The sequence below is a fragment of the Lactuca serriola genome, chromosome 5 (genome assembly GCF_051521515.1).
Source record: "Lactuca serriola cultivar US96UC23 chromosome 5, Lser_US96UC23_V15, whole genome shotgun sequence".
Lineage (NCBI taxonomy): Eukaryota > Viridiplantae > Streptophyta > Magnoliopsida > Asterales > Asteraceae > Lactuca > Lactuca serriola.
The window spans coordinates 210,710,003-210,727,387 of NC_136412.1; the positions used below are offsets into that span (position 1 = coordinate 210,710,003).

A 17,385-nucleotide genomic window follows, 5' to 3' on the forward strand; every position below is an offset into this window, starting at 1 on the left:
ACTCTAGCATTCATAACACATCTCTTAATATCACATACCACATAACGTAAGGGTATTTTGGGAAATCACTGTTCGGGCGCTGGCTGATTGTACACACTGCTCTTTTTTTTTGCTTTTTTGGAATCTCTTACCCTTTTTAGAAAAATTGTTTCCTTTTGAAAACTTTTCTCAAATCCTAAGTTTAAGTTCAGATATGACCGAAGGTGTATCCGAATCCCTTAAACGAAGGCTCTGATACCAACTTGAAACGACATGATTTTTCAAACAAAATTTTCAATTTAAAACTCATAAACAAATGTCTCATCTTTAATTCCCAAAAATAATCAACAAGTTTTCAACACAATTATTCAAATCCAGGATCCACAACCATAGCTCAACATCAAGAGTGTGTGTACAATCATGCCGGTGCCATCCCGCGATCCTTGGAAGTACCTGAAACACATAACACATAACACGGTAAGCACGAACGCTTAGTGAGTTCCCTAAAATACCACATCAAACAATTCGCCACACGAACCTATACTCTGTATGACCCTCTGGTCAATGTGTCTGAGCGAGACCCTCCAGTCCCATAGCTCGTTGGACTCTCTAGTCCGGTCTAGCTCGTTGGACCCTCTGGTTTGGTCTAGTTGAGGACCCTCTGGCCTCGTAAATCTTTGGACCCTCTGGTCCGGTCAGAATTGCACATAGCATACATAATCACAAAGCACATAATCTCAAGCAAACACGTATGACCTTTCGGTCGACACATAGATACCACCCTAGGTAATGTATAGTGAGAAGACTCACCTCGGGTAACTCGAATGATCTCGAACTCGAAACACTGACCTAGCCTCCGCCTAATCACATATCTAAAATATCTCTACTTAATAAAGGCTCTCAAAGGCTAGACTAATCCCTTCCTATGCTCTCTCAGAAGGGTAAAAGATCATTCTACACCTTCAATGGTTCAAAAGTCCATTTGTTGACTAAACCCTAAAAGTCAACAAAAGTCAACCCTAAGGAGTACGCAGCGCGTACCAAATCCCTACGCTAGGCGTACTCGAATACTACGCTGATATCGGGCTGTTTGAACACTACGTCCTGTGTACTGGGATTTACGCTCAACATACGTCCCAGTTTCACTATTATCTCACTTATGGTCTTAATCAGTTAAGAACTTGGCTCAAAATACAGATCTAAACCTCCTAGCCACCTAATCCATAAAGTCAAAGACTTTACGCCTTTGCATGGCTGTAAAGGTCATCATCATCCAAAACACACCACTTCCTTCACTAAAGAGTTCATACCTCATGCATGGCTCACTCCTAATGTCCAAGATTGGATTTTTATGGATCTATAACACTTTATACACTGAATATGGATAAATCAAGGTCTATGGAGCTCCTTTACTTATGACGTCTCCACCTTTAGGACACAAACCCTAGAAATGGTCCATAATGCAGAAATCAAAAAGATTGAGAAAGCTCCAAGTTTTTTACCTCCAAATGATGCTCCAGCCTCAGAAAGTTCAGAACCAAAGCTTGCTCTCCAACTCTAGCTCCTTCAATAGCACCTCGTTCTCTTCAAAAGCACACAAGAACACTTTCAAGCTTAACCAGACTCACATAAGCTCTAGAATGAGGGTTAGGGCATACTTAGGGTTTTGCTCTCTGGAAATGGTGGCTAAAAGTGAGGCCATAATGTTCCTTATATAGGGCTCACCCCCACAATTAGGGTTTCAATCTGAACCTAGTACGCCCAAGGTACACTATTGTATGCCCAGCGTACTGGGTAGACTCTGCGTCAAGAATACGCTCATGAGTACGCGCAACATACTCTCCCTTACGCCCAACATACTCAAAAGCCAAACATTTATTTCAAAGACTAATTTTGAAAACTTGAGGAAAGAAAATGATCAAAGAGATATACCTGAATTCCTGGATGTTACACTAAATCAAATCCATCAACTTCAGTTGTACATGTTTTAAACATACAAAACCACATACATTTAATTTTTTCATTTAGAAACATCATTTTGAATAAAGTTCATACATGATTTTCAAATCATAATGCATGTGATGAACATCAAGCTTAAAGGCTTGATTATTAAAGTACATTGTTAAGAATGCTTAAAAATAAATTACTCATTAATAAATATCCAAAACTTTTTTTTCTGTTTAAATACGATTTTTCCCAGAATCCAAACAGCAAAATAAGATGATCAACAAATTTTCAGAAAATAAATCATTTTTCTTGATTTAATGTAATTTTTGCATGAAAATAGAGCAATAATTCACATAAAATACTTTTTATAGTTGGTAAATTCTGGTCAATTTCTGATAAGTCTTATGCATTGATTAAAGACATTTCACGAAGTTGCATGCATTTCTATGAGTGTTTTCTATTGATTTCAATTTTTTTGAACTGAAGTAAATTGTAAAATATAGGTATGAATGTTAAAAAGCATATTTAAAAATTTTCACATCTTTTGGAAATCATAAAGATTCTATACACAAATTTTCAGATGTTTTCAATATAATTTATTATTTTTCTAGATTTAATGAAAGTTTAAAGTATTAAATTTAAGAAAAATAGCTATGCTTACCTAAACATTATGAAAATTGATCAGAATATCTTAAATGATATATTGATCCTAAATAAAAAGTTTAGTAAATTTTAGCTACCGTTTAACAATTTTTCATGAATTAATGCTTATTTAAGTGAATAAAATAAAACAAAATGGTTAAACTATTTGAGAACCAGCTTTGATATTTTTCCCAGATTATATATGTTATATAGTGCCACAAAAATTTTAGAGAATTTTATAAACTGTTTCCTCTTTAGTTTGAATTTGTTCTGATTTGAGCAATTAAATAAAGGAAAAATATTTATACATATATAAAACTCATGGAAAATTTTATGTAAGTCCTTAATTGCAGTTGGAACACAAATAAAAATATTGGTGATTTTTCACTACATTTTTGTATTTAATTAAAATTTCTTCGTGCAAAAGATTATTAAGTTATAAAACTGGGTTCTATTGATCGAAATTGGCATTTAGTAACTTTTCCAGTTTAAGGATACTATGAAGCAACAACACAACAAATATAATAATTTTCTATAATTATTTACTATTTTCCCTAAATTTTATGATGTTTTAAAGGAATTAAATTGTTGAAAAATAGTTAGATAAATCAAAAATTCATGAAAATTTAGTTTAATGTCTTTGACTTCACGTAAAATTGAAATACAAAGTTTGGAAAATTTAGTAACTTATTTGATTTAGTTTTAAATATTTAACCATTTGAAACACTTTCTAAAATGTTATAGTTACACTTCAATTGACATTGCGAAAAATGGGAATTTTCAATTGAATTTGTTATACAACAAATTGATTCATAGAAATAAAACTTTCATAGAAAAATATTTGTAACTTAACGATATTGAAATTTTGACAAACTATTGGCATAATTCTATTGTAGAAATTAAGTATAATAGTGTTAGATTTTTTACTAGAGACTTACTAGTGTGTAACATTATCCTAGGGACTCGGTAGTAGGACATGAGGGAAGTTAGCTAAGGCATCAAAAATACCTTCACGTATCATTGTGAGTATTCACGACTCAACCTATTTTTTGATTTTTAAATGTTTTTGGGTGGAAAAGCATGTCCAAAAACTGTTTATTATTTGTTGTATTTAATTTGACTTGTATCAAAATTTGTTGCTATCTTTTGATGTGTATGTGTATATTATTGTTAATTCATGAGGCCTTATCGTGTTTATGTCTCTAGAATCAGTTCACATAACTGATTAACTCATTTGAGCCCATGGTCATCATTGATAGTGCTATTAGGAGGTAGACAACTCCTCACTTGCACTATTTGCTTTAGTGCTTTTTACCATATTTCTCCCTATGTTAGCAATAGACATATCATTCAAGAGGGCATTCGGTCTTAGGCTTAGGTTGTGAACTTATGATTTGATCACTACGCACATACAAAATTTGTTTCTCATTATAGCAACAAACTTTTATTACTGGAAACTTATTTACTTGTCTTAGAAATGAACTTGTTTGCTCTTTGTAGCAACGAACTTGTTTGCTCTTTATAGCAGTGAACCTGTTTACTTATTTCAGCAACGAACTTTGTTTCTCATATTAGCAACAAACTTTTATTTATGGAAACTTTATTACTCGTTTTAGCAACGAACTTCTATTCATCAAAACTTCTTTATTTATTTAGTAATGAACATTTCTTTATGGAAACTGTTATCAATATTTTGATTTTCATGACTTCAAACTATATTATGTGAAAAACCTGTGAGTACTCACCAACTATTTTTATAGTTGACGCTCGTTTTACATGGTTTCTCAGGAATCATCGAGTAAGTGGCACATAGAGACACATCACTTATAGGAGCATTCACATGTGTTGTCTTTTAAATACATTTTATTTTCTTTTAAAAAGTTCTTCAGACTCATTGTAAATTTTTATTGATTTTTAATACCATGGTTGGTGTTGTCTTTTAACTTTTGCTGTGAAACCCTTTGTACTGCCACGTCTTGTATTTCCGCTTTAGCGGGGTGTGACACTTTTCTTCCAGTCTTATGTTTTTTAGAATATCACCTTATTAGAAACTCCCTCTGAATCCATCTTTTTAGAGATCTTGAGAATGTTCTGCCTCAGAATGTTTCACATTCCGAATTCCTGCTGATAAATTCACCTTTGTCTAAGATCTACTCCTTCATCTCTCATAACTTCTCCAATCTATGTTTTTCTAAACTTGACATCTAAGATCATCAGTCATTGATGCCTCTAATATTTATTTAGAGATTGTGCCATCTTTGAGCCTATATCATGTATTAATGTAGCTTTGACATTTCTTTCGAAGTATCTTATGTTATTCAATGTAGGGACTTGATCATTCCGAGATTCTCTCTTAAATAAACAATAAATGAATGGTTAAGGTTATCATTTATGAATTAATTCAAAAATGTTTTCTCATGATGATTTAAATGGTAATTTCTCTATGATTATCCTATTAATTCCAATTAAATATGCTTTTGTTGCACAATTCCTTTGAACGATTCAAGATTGAAGATGGTGTTCTTGAAGTAAAGATAACAGATGATCGATGTCATAAAGCGACTTTCCTTCGTGCTATTGGAGTTGCAGAAAACCCTCAAGGTTTTCGAGTGAAGGAGCCAATATCAGAAGAATTCCTATCGTTCCTCACTTAAATCGGGTACAATGGAGAATTCACAGCTGTGGAGTTTAATCATATTGATACACCTCATTCTCAGACGATTTTTCGGCAAGCACAATGGAATAGACACCATGAACAAAGAATGGCTCTATGTTCATGTTTATCAATTCGTTTAAGTTCAATCAGAGGAAAAATGGATTTGTTCATATGCATTTCAATTTGGATTGAAATTAATTGTCCATCTAATATCAGGAATCGTCCCTTTAATCGGACGTATTTAATAGAATTTTATAATTCATTGCACACCTTAAATAGTATTCTCATTTTACCATCATACCCTTAATGAAAAAAAATCTAATCTTAATGTTATTTAGTGGTTGTGTTGTGGTTAGATTATATTATTTGGTTGTGTAGAACCCACCATATATATATATATATATATATATATATATATATATATATATATATATATATATATATATATATATATATATATATATATATATATATATATATATATTTGAAAAAATAATTAATTGTAATATTTCTTTTTATATAAATATCTATGTAGCCGATTATATTTTTTAAACTTAATAACTAAATTCTAAGTTAAGACGTTAACAAGAAAATAAAAAGTATTTTTTTTATTGAGTAAACACTTACAAGAAACGATATTTGTTATCTTTAAAACAGATGGGTAGGGTCAAGATGTTATCACATCCTAAAGTTGCCATCTGACTAGCCATGTCAGAATGATGTTACAATACAAATTGAAGGAAATGGACAACATGTTATAAAATAAAGTGGGGATGATGTTCCCGTATTATAACATGATGTTAAGAGAAAATAGAATGATAAAGGAATAATTATGTGCAACCAATGAGAAGAAATGAAATCTCCTGTTACAATATGTTATCACGATAACATATCTTAACATAATACCAAATATCATGAGACAGAGACGGTGTTCCTCAGGTTATGACACCGTTATTTAATGTCACATAGGCATAACGTCTCTGCCTTGTTGTTCACTCCGTGCACTCTAAAAGTGATTAAAATGAGTTCAATGTATTTAGATGTTTTAAATTTTAAATAAGTGTTTTATTGATGTTTTTTGGGAAAATCAAATACATTATTGAGAAAAATAATAATAAGATCATATGAAAAAGTAGAATGATGATTTAAGAATATATTAAACTCAGCCCAATTTTTCAGACCATGAACACAAAATCAAATGTACAAGAAAATTATATTTAGCCATTATCGATCTATCTATGTAAATATGTAATAAACCAATAATTTTGACTAAATTATTAATTTTTTTTGCATGTCAAAAAAGTTACAAAGTGATAGTAAAAGTAGTGTAATGAATAGAAACCAAAGTTGAGGCAAGATACAAAAGACACCGTAAACAACCAAACCCACCATGTTACTGTGTCTGTCCGCCGCATAAGTGGCGTCACCACTATTAGCTCTCGCTGTCTATAAAAGCCACCTCATCCAAACAACTCTTCATCCACTCATCAGCAAAAAACAATTCCAACCTCCTCAGTTCTCATACCATTTCTCTCTATTGATGGCAGTTCCGTCGACCTTTCTCATGGCCCCATCGTCGCCGGTGGCTATTCAAAGGTCACTCTGGCACTCACCGGTTCCCTACCTCTTCGGAGGTCTTGCTGCCATGATGGGTCTCATTGCTTTTGCTCTCTTGATCCTCGCCTGCTCCTACTGGAAGCTCTCCCGGAACATACAGAACACCGAAGACCTTGAGTCCGGAGACGCTAAACCAGATAACAACAAGACGCCACCTGTTACTGTTTTTGAAGAAAAGTATCTCGTAATCATGGCTGGACAAGTGACACCCACGTTTCTGGCAACACCTAGTTCTAGCAGAGCGTCGTCGTTTGGTAGTAGTAGTAGTTGTGGGAGCAGTTCGGTTACAACGTCTGAAGAGAACTCGTTGACTCCGGAGAAGGAAAGAGATGGGAACAGTGATCAGGTACACGTAAGGATCACCGAGAACCATGAGTCCGCAGATCAGGTGTCGTAATAATAATATATTGTATCTTGAGAAAGGAAATTTTGTCTTCGAGATGGTGATCTAAGTGAGATTTGGAGTGGTGCATCATAGATAAGATAGGGGGTTTTGTAGGTGATGATAGGATTTTTGTTTGATCGCTGCGGTGAACGTACATAAACTTACGGAGAATCTAAAGAATTTTGCTTCAATTACGAAGATATATTATTACACGAGTCCAATAAAAATTGTCGAAGTTTCTCTTTGAAGGTTTTATGTTGCTTAGCAAAAATATCAAAATTAATTCAGAAAAACAATTTAAAAGGCTGAACTTAAATAAGGTTTTTAGTTGCTTAATTATTTAAAAGTGAATTAAATATGTATTTATATAATTACGTGCTTTTCAATTTGCCAAAGCTAAATCAGTAAGAGCATTTCAGTAAAAACCTTTTTATTATTACTTATTTTTATTTTGTCATACAATTACCATTGTAAATAAAATGTTATTAAACGTTACCAAAAGGTCCAAAACTTTTCTCCAAATTCGGTTGCTTTTAACCATACCGATTGGTATAAGGTAAACTCATTGGGCTCACATATCTAAATTTCAGCGAGACTGCAAGTCCAGTTCATGTCTTCTCATTTTTAGTTATGTTCTATGTTTAGAATTGAAACCATTGAAACCAGAACCGAAGCTGACCGTTTTTAAAATGCTTCGTTAAATTTTAGAACAGATTGAGAACCAGTACAGGGTACATGTATTCTAAATCTGTTTAATATTTTAATTATACAACCAATAGTCCAATACCATGACAATGCTATTATTCTAAAAAAAAACAACAAAAATAAAAACCACAGAGAAAAAAGTATACACGATGAAAGTGTGCTTCGTACAAAGAATCTTAGTTAAAAACTAGAAATAGTGTTTATAATAATTGCAATAAAGTTGATACTCCTTCTCGTTGCTTACACATGCTTTTTAGCTTAATTTAATCGTTTTTTATTTTAACATGTATTTAGGAAATTAATAGTATATCATATCAATCTTGCTTTTATGTCATCTCTATATTTTTTTTAGTGAATTGCAAAATTGATCTGTATAGTCTCTCATTTTCTATGGATTTTGTCCCTACGGATTTAAAATTACAAATTACGTCCTATCAGCATGTTTCATTATAGAAATCTTCGTTGGACTTAACATCCATCAACTTATTCCGTTAAGATCTCTATATGCCACTCGCAAAAGGATATTTATGCATTTTTACTTAAGGGACTAACTCCCAACCCATTACTGCAATAATGGTTGGTCTCTCTCTCATCTCCAATTCCATCTCGTATCCAGAAAACCATAACACGAATGACGATAATCTTTCATCATCTGCGGATTTTGCTACGACCGGGTTTTCAGATGTGGGTAATTCCTCTATTGGGTGAATACTTTGACACCAGCGACATATATGGTAAGTTGCTCGATTAAACACATTTAAAATCACATGCAAATATCAAATGTGGTAGATTTAAAATTGTGCTTTTTTATTATAAGAAAATCCCACCTTCTTTTGCGTAGAAATTCACCATGGTGGGAGGCTTACGATATTTACAGGGATAATATATGTTGAAGGATAAGTGTGAATCATTGATTTGGTGTCTCATCTGAAATTAAAGGAACAATCATCAGATGGACTGAGAGACAGAGAAGTTTATGTGCGTTGGATTGGAATTCCGATGTATATATTTTAACAATGAGTGTCAAATGGGTACAAAATTTGGTAGAATTTTCTGATCGGTCATCAAAATCTAGAATCAGTTAAATTTCGGTTGTTCATGCGCTCCTTAATTTATCAGATGCCAAAGCTCAGATAAAGATAGATTAGATCATAGGCTACGTAAAGGAAACTTAAACAAAAAGAAAGGTTAGATAAAAATACAAGATAAGGATCCTTATTGATAATCAGAGATAAGATATTTCGACAAAGAGAAACAATCTGAAATTTGATTGATTTGAATCTCGGATGGGATCATACGAGATTGCAAATTTCAATGAGGAATTAAGGACCATGAATCGGCAATCACATTTTCTTCAAGAAACCATTAAATTTCGTTTAGTATAATTCCTTAGTGAAGATATCAACAATTTCACTATGAGATAGAAAATAAAATGAGTTCGATGCTAACATTTAAGACGGACGGAGATTGGCACGCGAGTGCAAATGCAGAATGGAGCTTGATTGCAAGACCCACCCGTCGAGCAGGCACGAAAGTCGACCTTAGTGATCCGACGATACTGAGTGAAAGGGTGGTCGCTCAACAGATAAAAGTTATGATCTTTAATGAAATGGTAATGAATATCTATGTGCTTGGTCATGTAGTCTTGAGTTTGATTATGAGAAGTAGAGGTTGCACTTGAAGAATCACAACAGATGAGAATTTTCTTGATTCAGGAACCATAGTCCAATGATTGGGACGTCATCTTGATAAGATTTTCAGGTGAATCAAGCAGCAACAATGCATTCTGTTTTGGCTGCTGAAAGAACAATGCAATTTGTTTATTGGATGACCAGTTCATCAATCTAACATGGAGGAATTGACGTCCTCTTGAGGTATTTTTTGACAGGTTTTCTAGGTTATAAGAAATCATATGAGCAAAAAAACACTTAAACCCTTAAGTTCACTTGTAAACTAGAAAGGATCTATGTTTTCTCTGTTGATATCAATAAAATATAAACATCAAGAAAACCTAGGGAAATCCTACTGTTATTTAAAATCATGTAGGAGTGTAGATACATAACTTTTGACTATTATAGCAAATAATCAAGTCAAAAAACCTCTTGAGTTCCTTGGAAAGCAAACACCAAAAACTTGAATGTCTCTAATGACTTGTACCCCAAACCCAATGAACTAGAAGACTTGAGTTGATGGGAGAGGGAGAGCAATTTTCGGCTTTAACAGGAAGAAGAAGATAGTGCACGAAAGTAAGAACCTTAGGGGTTCTATTTATAGTTGATAAGGAAAGTCATGGATAACACTACTCGAATATTATAATAATATCTCAATTATGATAATTATCCAACTCCTTATTTGTTAATGAGGAATCATTCTAGACACCTTATGAGGCTTCCCCAAACCGTCACGCTTCTCCCCATGCGAAGGTTCTGGAACCACTCTTGTTTAACTATTAAACAATTGCAGTGGAACCCCTGCACTTTCAATTAATTCTATTTAACTCAAAATTAATTCCAATTTATTTTTGATTAATTATTAATATTTAAAATTCACATATTAATCATATAATATATTAATAAATCATTTATTTCAATTTCTAATTAATTTATTAATCAAATAAATTAATGAATCAGTCACCCTCTTTCTCCAAAAGTCATTCTATTTAGTTACTCGTTATAAAGGAAACCCAAAAAGGACATTGCTTCTATTTTAAGAATATACCAATTTACTTATTGGTTTAGACACCTTAATTTGAGAGTCTCCCACTTGGATAAGTTTGTAACTATAATTGCGAGTATAGAACTTGAAATAAATAGCAAAAGGTGTTTTCCAAAGCCACTACCAAACTCTGATTAAAATCAACTATTGGCCCTGAGATAAGTGATCATATATCCCTTTGTTTTCATGATATCGTATAATAACGGGACATGGATAAAAATCTATCTAAATCTCCAAGATTTTGTTTCTCGATTTCCTGATTTGTAACGACTGTATTGGGCTTCAAATTGAACACATCCATTAGTCTTGGCTGGGCCTAACACTATATATATAGTTAACCTCAAATCATCGAGGGGCCTAATTATATTGCTTTCATGTTAGGGAAAAGTGAAGGAAGAAACTTTGACTACATAACTGCAACCTTTACTCACTAAATAATATATGATCCTATGTTTTATAACACGATGTTATTGATGTGTTTACGCAACACCGATATACAACTGATTTGTAAATTACGACTTATGTATCTCTGTTTGAAGAATAGTAGATATTATCGATTTAGAATTACTCGTGACTAGATCCATGAAGTAATCTCTAAGCGTGGTTTTATCCAATATTTCAAATCTCTATTTTCAAAGTACTCCTAAATATTGTAGCAACTCCAATTGCAATGTCTTAACCTCCATTGACAATCTAAAGTCAATTCATGACAGTCTTAGTTCATTATTTACTTCCTAAAGTAGGATTGATTGTGGAAATTTGAATAATTGAAATTAAACATAGGAAGTAAAACATGCTAAATGAAATAGAAGAAAAAATAATTGAATAAGGCAACACAATACACATAAATAATTCTCTATTATTCATTCATGTAAGTCAACTACATTTATTTTGTTACAAGTTTCAAAAATATCATCTAACCACTAAAACTAACATCGTGTCTTAAACCTCTGCTCCTAGCATGCTGGTAGTGTTTGAATATGCTCATAGCCTTTGTACAAGGATCTGCAATGTTATATTATGATGTTGCTCTTCACTAGAATGTGTCCTTCTTCAACATTACGTCGAATGTAATTGTACTTTATTTCGATATGCTTGGATCTACCATGATCCCTTGGTTGTTTGTCAAAGCTACCACACCTTCATTATCACATAATAGTTCCCTTGGTTTCTAAATACTCGGAACGACTCCACGATATCCGATATACTTCTTCAGCCAAACCTCTTATTTTGATGCTTCACTCGCTGGAATGTACTCTGACTCACAGGTGGAATCATCCACCATGTTTTGTTGGAACTCTTCCAAGTAACTACTCTCCCATACAATATGACTCCCCAACCAGACTTCAAACAAAATTTTTGTCAGTCTGTTTGGAAACTGGCATCACAATAACCACTTATTCTTCACGTATCACTACCACCAAGAACTATGACCATGTCATTTGTTTTTTTTGCAGATAATTAAGAATATTGTTTATTTCTATCCAATGGGCTCTACCAGGATTTCCATGAAATCGAATAATGATGCTCAAAGCATTAGACTCATCAGGGCGAGTACATATATTTGCATACATGATCGATCCTACAACCGAAGCATATGGGACTCAATTCATGTTAACTATCTCATCATTAGTATTGGGAAATTGAGTCTAACTCAACTTAATATTACTATGAATAAGTCATTCACCTTTCATTGAATTCTCCATACTGAAACGTTTCAGTATTTTATCCAAATATGTACTCTAGCTAAGACCAATATGACAATTGTTTCTACCCTGATAAATTCTTATTCCAAGAATCTAGGCTGCTTCCCCTAGATCCTTCATAAGGAAACACTTTTAAAACCAATACTTAATTTCTTGAAAAGTTGGAATGTAATTTCCTATAAGAAGTATCTCATCAACATAAAACACTAGCAAGGTCAATATACTCCTACTAGGTTTGACATATACGTAGGACTCATATTTACTTGTAGAGAATCCAAATCCTTTGGCTTTCTCATGGAAGTAAATATTCCAGCTTTGAGATGCTTGTTTCAATCCATAAACAGATTTTTCAAGCTTACACACTTCCCATTAAGTAAAGTGGTTTTAACATCCATTTTCCATAATTCATAATCATGAAACGCAACTATATGAAGCATTATCCTGATACTAGTAATCTTAGCTACTAGTGAAAATGTCTCATCATAGTTAATACCTTAACTTTGAGTAAAGGTGCGTTAGTCATGTTTCCCAATAAATAATATTCACGTTCATCATCTGTCATAAGATCAAATGATTTCAACACTCCATGCTTTTAGACTTGGGTGATGCTTTTCTTGTTTGTGTGCCCAAGATGACAATGACATAAATATGCATTGTCTAAACCATTATATGAATCAACATGAAACACATTATTGTCTAGGTTATCAACAAAAATCACAATTTCATACACACCATTACAAGGTAAAGCTTCAAACATAAAAACACCATTTTTATAAGCGGAAATATAACCAATAGCATTATTAAATGAATATCTAAAACCTTATTTGAACAATGCATGAAATGAAATAATGTTTCGTGTCATAATCGAAGAATGAAAGCAATTTAACAAATCAATCCTAATACTACTACTAACCATAAGACCATAGGTCCCGATCTTGGTAATAGGTGAAGTGATCCTATTGCACATTACCACTTTCAAGGCTCCACTTCCTTAATTTTTATTAGTCCTTTCAAATAAGAACAAATGTGGAAATCACATCTCGTGTCAAGGAACCAAGAATGAGAAAGTTGTTTGTTATTGACTGGAAAAGAGTAAATTACTAAATTCGACGCCTTGATCTTTCCATCTTTTAAGTCCTGTAAGTATTTGTGGCAACTTCTTCTCCAATGACCCTTTTTTATACAATGAAAAAAGTGGCCCCCTTTGGGTTACTAACAACAGGAACATCAAATTCAAGCTTCGACTTGGACCCACTACCAGAACCTCAAGAATGGGCCCTCCCTTTCCCATTTGATTGGGAAGGAACATTTCTCTTTTTTCCCTTTGCCAAATACAATGGCAAAGACAGGAGCAATTGTAGAATAAGGGACTTTTTTCATCCTAGATTCAGCAGTTTGCAACAAGTTGTGGAGTTCGGTCAATCTCGGCTCCTTATTATTCAAGTGATAAATCAATATGAATTGATCATAACTTTGAGTCAAAGAGTTAAGGACCATATTAATGGCCAACTCTTGGTCAAACGACCAATTGAGTCTTCCCAAATGCTCCATGTATCTCCATATCCTTTGACGTGAGCACAAATAGATTCTCCTTCCTTTAACTTGCATACCATGAGAGATTTGACCACTTCATAGCATTTATGCCCAGACTTATTGTAGAACTTTCCAACAAGGCCGATGCACATCTCATATGGCCAGTAGTCCTCATATAACTTTTCAAGTTCTGGCATCATGGTAGCAACCATGATGCAAGCAACCTTTGTGGCGTCGTCGGAATGGTTGTTGTAAGCAGCTATTTCTTCAAGATTAGAAGGAAATTCAACGATTTCCACAAGATGCTTTTCGAGAGCGTATTTCTTGTTCTCAATTCAAAGAGTCTTCTTCATATTTCTCATCCAGTCCATATAGTTTGGACTAATGAGTTTCTCTTTTGACAAATTCAAAGAGAAAAGTGAAGTTAGAACTTTGGGGAGTAGCAGATTGAGTAATAGCAAGATCACTGGTTCCATACATCTATAAAGAGACATAGTTTTAATTAGTGATATAATTCCTTAATACTTTAACCGAAATAAATATTAATGGCTAGGTTCCAGAAAACATTTCACAATAAAGAAGATGAATCTTTTAATCTAATTGCAAATTTATCAAGGTAGATAACACACATTTACCAATTTCAACCTAATATAAAATTCATAGGTCAAGTGAGATTCATTGAATATTATCAATAACATATTTAATCTTAGATTATGCTGTTCAATTTGTGACTAGGATGTAGAGGATCAAAAATAAAATGTGAATAACCATGAAAAGCCGCTTAACAACCTCGAGGTGATTTATTACCCCAAATTGACGTGTCGGTAAACCACACATGCTCCATCAACAATGATAATTTTCGATTTGTCTATCACTCAAATTTATAGTCCCAAATTAGTGTGTTGGTTAACCACACACGCTCCACTAATGACAGATAAAGAGTGATGTGGATTTTCATGGATTAGCATACACTTCACATTTTTTCCTAAAGTAACTGGATTTTGGATTTATATATAAGGTTATGTTACTTTATAACATCGTATTTTTAATGAGCTTATGTCCTATCAAATACGTTTGGTAAGTGACCCTCCACCATAAAAAAATGCGGTGGGTGAGAGTGGAAACCCATTCAACGGTCATTTTATTGATCGTTTCTTTACGCCCCCATTATAGTATTATTTCATGAATGAAGGTTACTAGTGATTGGACTGAATTTTCTTATATGTATAGTATATTAACCATTTAATAATATATACTATAAGGTGTACTTTAAACCTTTTTCAAAAAATACTATGTTTAAAATTTACTTTTGAAATTAACAACTAATTATTTAATTTTAACCAAACAATGATTTACTAATTATCTTTTAATTAACCAAATAAATTAATTTAAATCATTAAATAATTATCTTCAAATAATAAATTAATAAAATAATTTAAATTATTAGGAATTAAATAATTATCTTCAGTTAACCAATTATTAAAATAATTCAAATTTAATCCAAATCCCACATACCTTCTAATTGTCGAAAAAGGGTATATGGTTACCTAGTTTTAATTATCGAAATTTTAAGGAATTTAAAATTGTAATTAAAGAAACTAGAAACTCTAAAGGTTACCAAATAATTTTCGAAAATAAGGGGTGGAGGCTTCGGTTCCAAGAACCATATCCATTTTCGAAGAGCTCAAGCCTTAGGGTTTAATTTCCATAAACCCTACATTTAATCTATTCACCATTATGCACTATTAATTAGAAAACTAAGGCTATGATACTATTGATGAGTTTTCTAGGTTATAAAAATTCATATGAGTGCAAAAATATTTAAACCCTTAAGTTTACATGCAACCTAGAAAGGATCTATGTTTTCTCTATCGATAGCAAAAAACTATAAACATCAAGAAACCATAGGGAAATCCTATTATTATCGAAAATCATGTAAGAGTGTAGATACATACCTTTTGATTATTATAGAAAAAAATTAAGTCAAAAAACCTTTTAAGTGCATTGGAAAGCAAGCACCAAAAACTTGAATGCCTCTAATGACTTGTACCCAAAGCTTAACAATTAAAAGAGTTGAGGAGAGGGAGAAGGACAAAAATTTTCGAATCTAAGAGGGAGAAGAAGATATTTCACAAAATTAAATACCTTAGGGATCCTATTTATATCTGTTAAGGAAAGCAATAGATAACCTTAATTAAATATTATAATAATATCTCAATTTGGTAATTATCTAACTCCTTATTTATCAATAAGGAATTATTCTAAAAACCTTATGAAGCTTCCTAAAACCAACACCCCCCCCCCATATGGGAAGGTTCTAGAATTTCTCTTGTTCAACTATTGAACAATTATAACTTAACTCATGCATTTTAAATTAATTATAATTAACTCGAAATTAATTCCAATTAATTTTTTTTATTAATTTTTAATTAATTATTAATATTTCAAATTAATATATTTATCATATAATATATTAATAAATCATTTATTTTAGTTTCTGCTTAATTTTAATAAAATTAATTAATTAATCAGTCTCTCTCTTTCTCCAAAAGTCATTATATTCAGGTACTGGTTATGAGGGAAAACCGAAAAGGACTTTACTTCTGTTTCAAGAATATACCAATTTAGTTATTGGCTTAGATACCTTAAGCTAACATTTTTTTCAAGTTGTAAGCCACCATAATTTGAGTTGTGTAAGTTTGAAGAGAGAAACATATTTAGGTTGGTGTGGAATCGAGCATGAAGATCGCTTGAAAACATGATAACTTGTTTACTTGCAGTGAGATAGAATAATGATGATATCCTGCCTCAATATTTCTTTTAATCAATAGGTTCACTAGTTGGATTGGAATAGATCTTATGTCCAAATCCAATGGGTATCTTGGTAGAGGCACAAGAGTCTATAGAATATTTTTTTCCCATAAGTTCGTTAACATATTTCTGTTGATGGATAAGGATGCATTCATTTGTCTGCTTGACTTGGCATCCAAGAGAGAAACTTAGTTCTTAGTTCATAATCATTTGGAACTTGTTAATCATAAGCTTTGCAATATCTTCTACCATTATTTGATCTGTCGAACTAAATATGATACCATCAACATAATTTTGGAGAAGCGTAACATACTTTCCATTTGATCTTCTAAACAAAGTAGGATTGAATATTCATCTTTCAAAATCTAAGTGCTTAAGAAACAATGTTAGAGTATCATACCTGGCCTGTGGAGCCTGATTACGATCATATACAAGTTTTTGGAGTTTGTGGCAGTAATTTGGAAATGCAAGATTAACAACGCGAGGCGGATATTAGAGATAAATTCATTTTTGAGTTCAACGTTGAGAAAGGTGCTTTAAATGTCAGTTTGGTAAAGTTTGAAGGCTTTTTGGGCAACAGTCGCAAGAAAATGTGATTGCACCAAGACGAGCAACATGGGCAAAGGTTTCATCATAGTCTTTGTGTAATGCCTTTTGGCTACTAGCCATCCCGTATAATTAATGATAAC

The 17,385-nt window shown here is 32.6% G+C and overlaps 1 pseudogene; it reads left to right on the forward strand.

Moving 5' to 3' along the window:
- Positions 1–6,764: 6,764 nt before the first annotated feature.
- Positions 6,765–7,238, forward strand: LOC145050134 (protein GLUTAMINE DUMPER 2 pseudogene; annotated as a pseudogene).
- Positions 7,239–17,385: the final 10,147 nt, after the last annotated feature.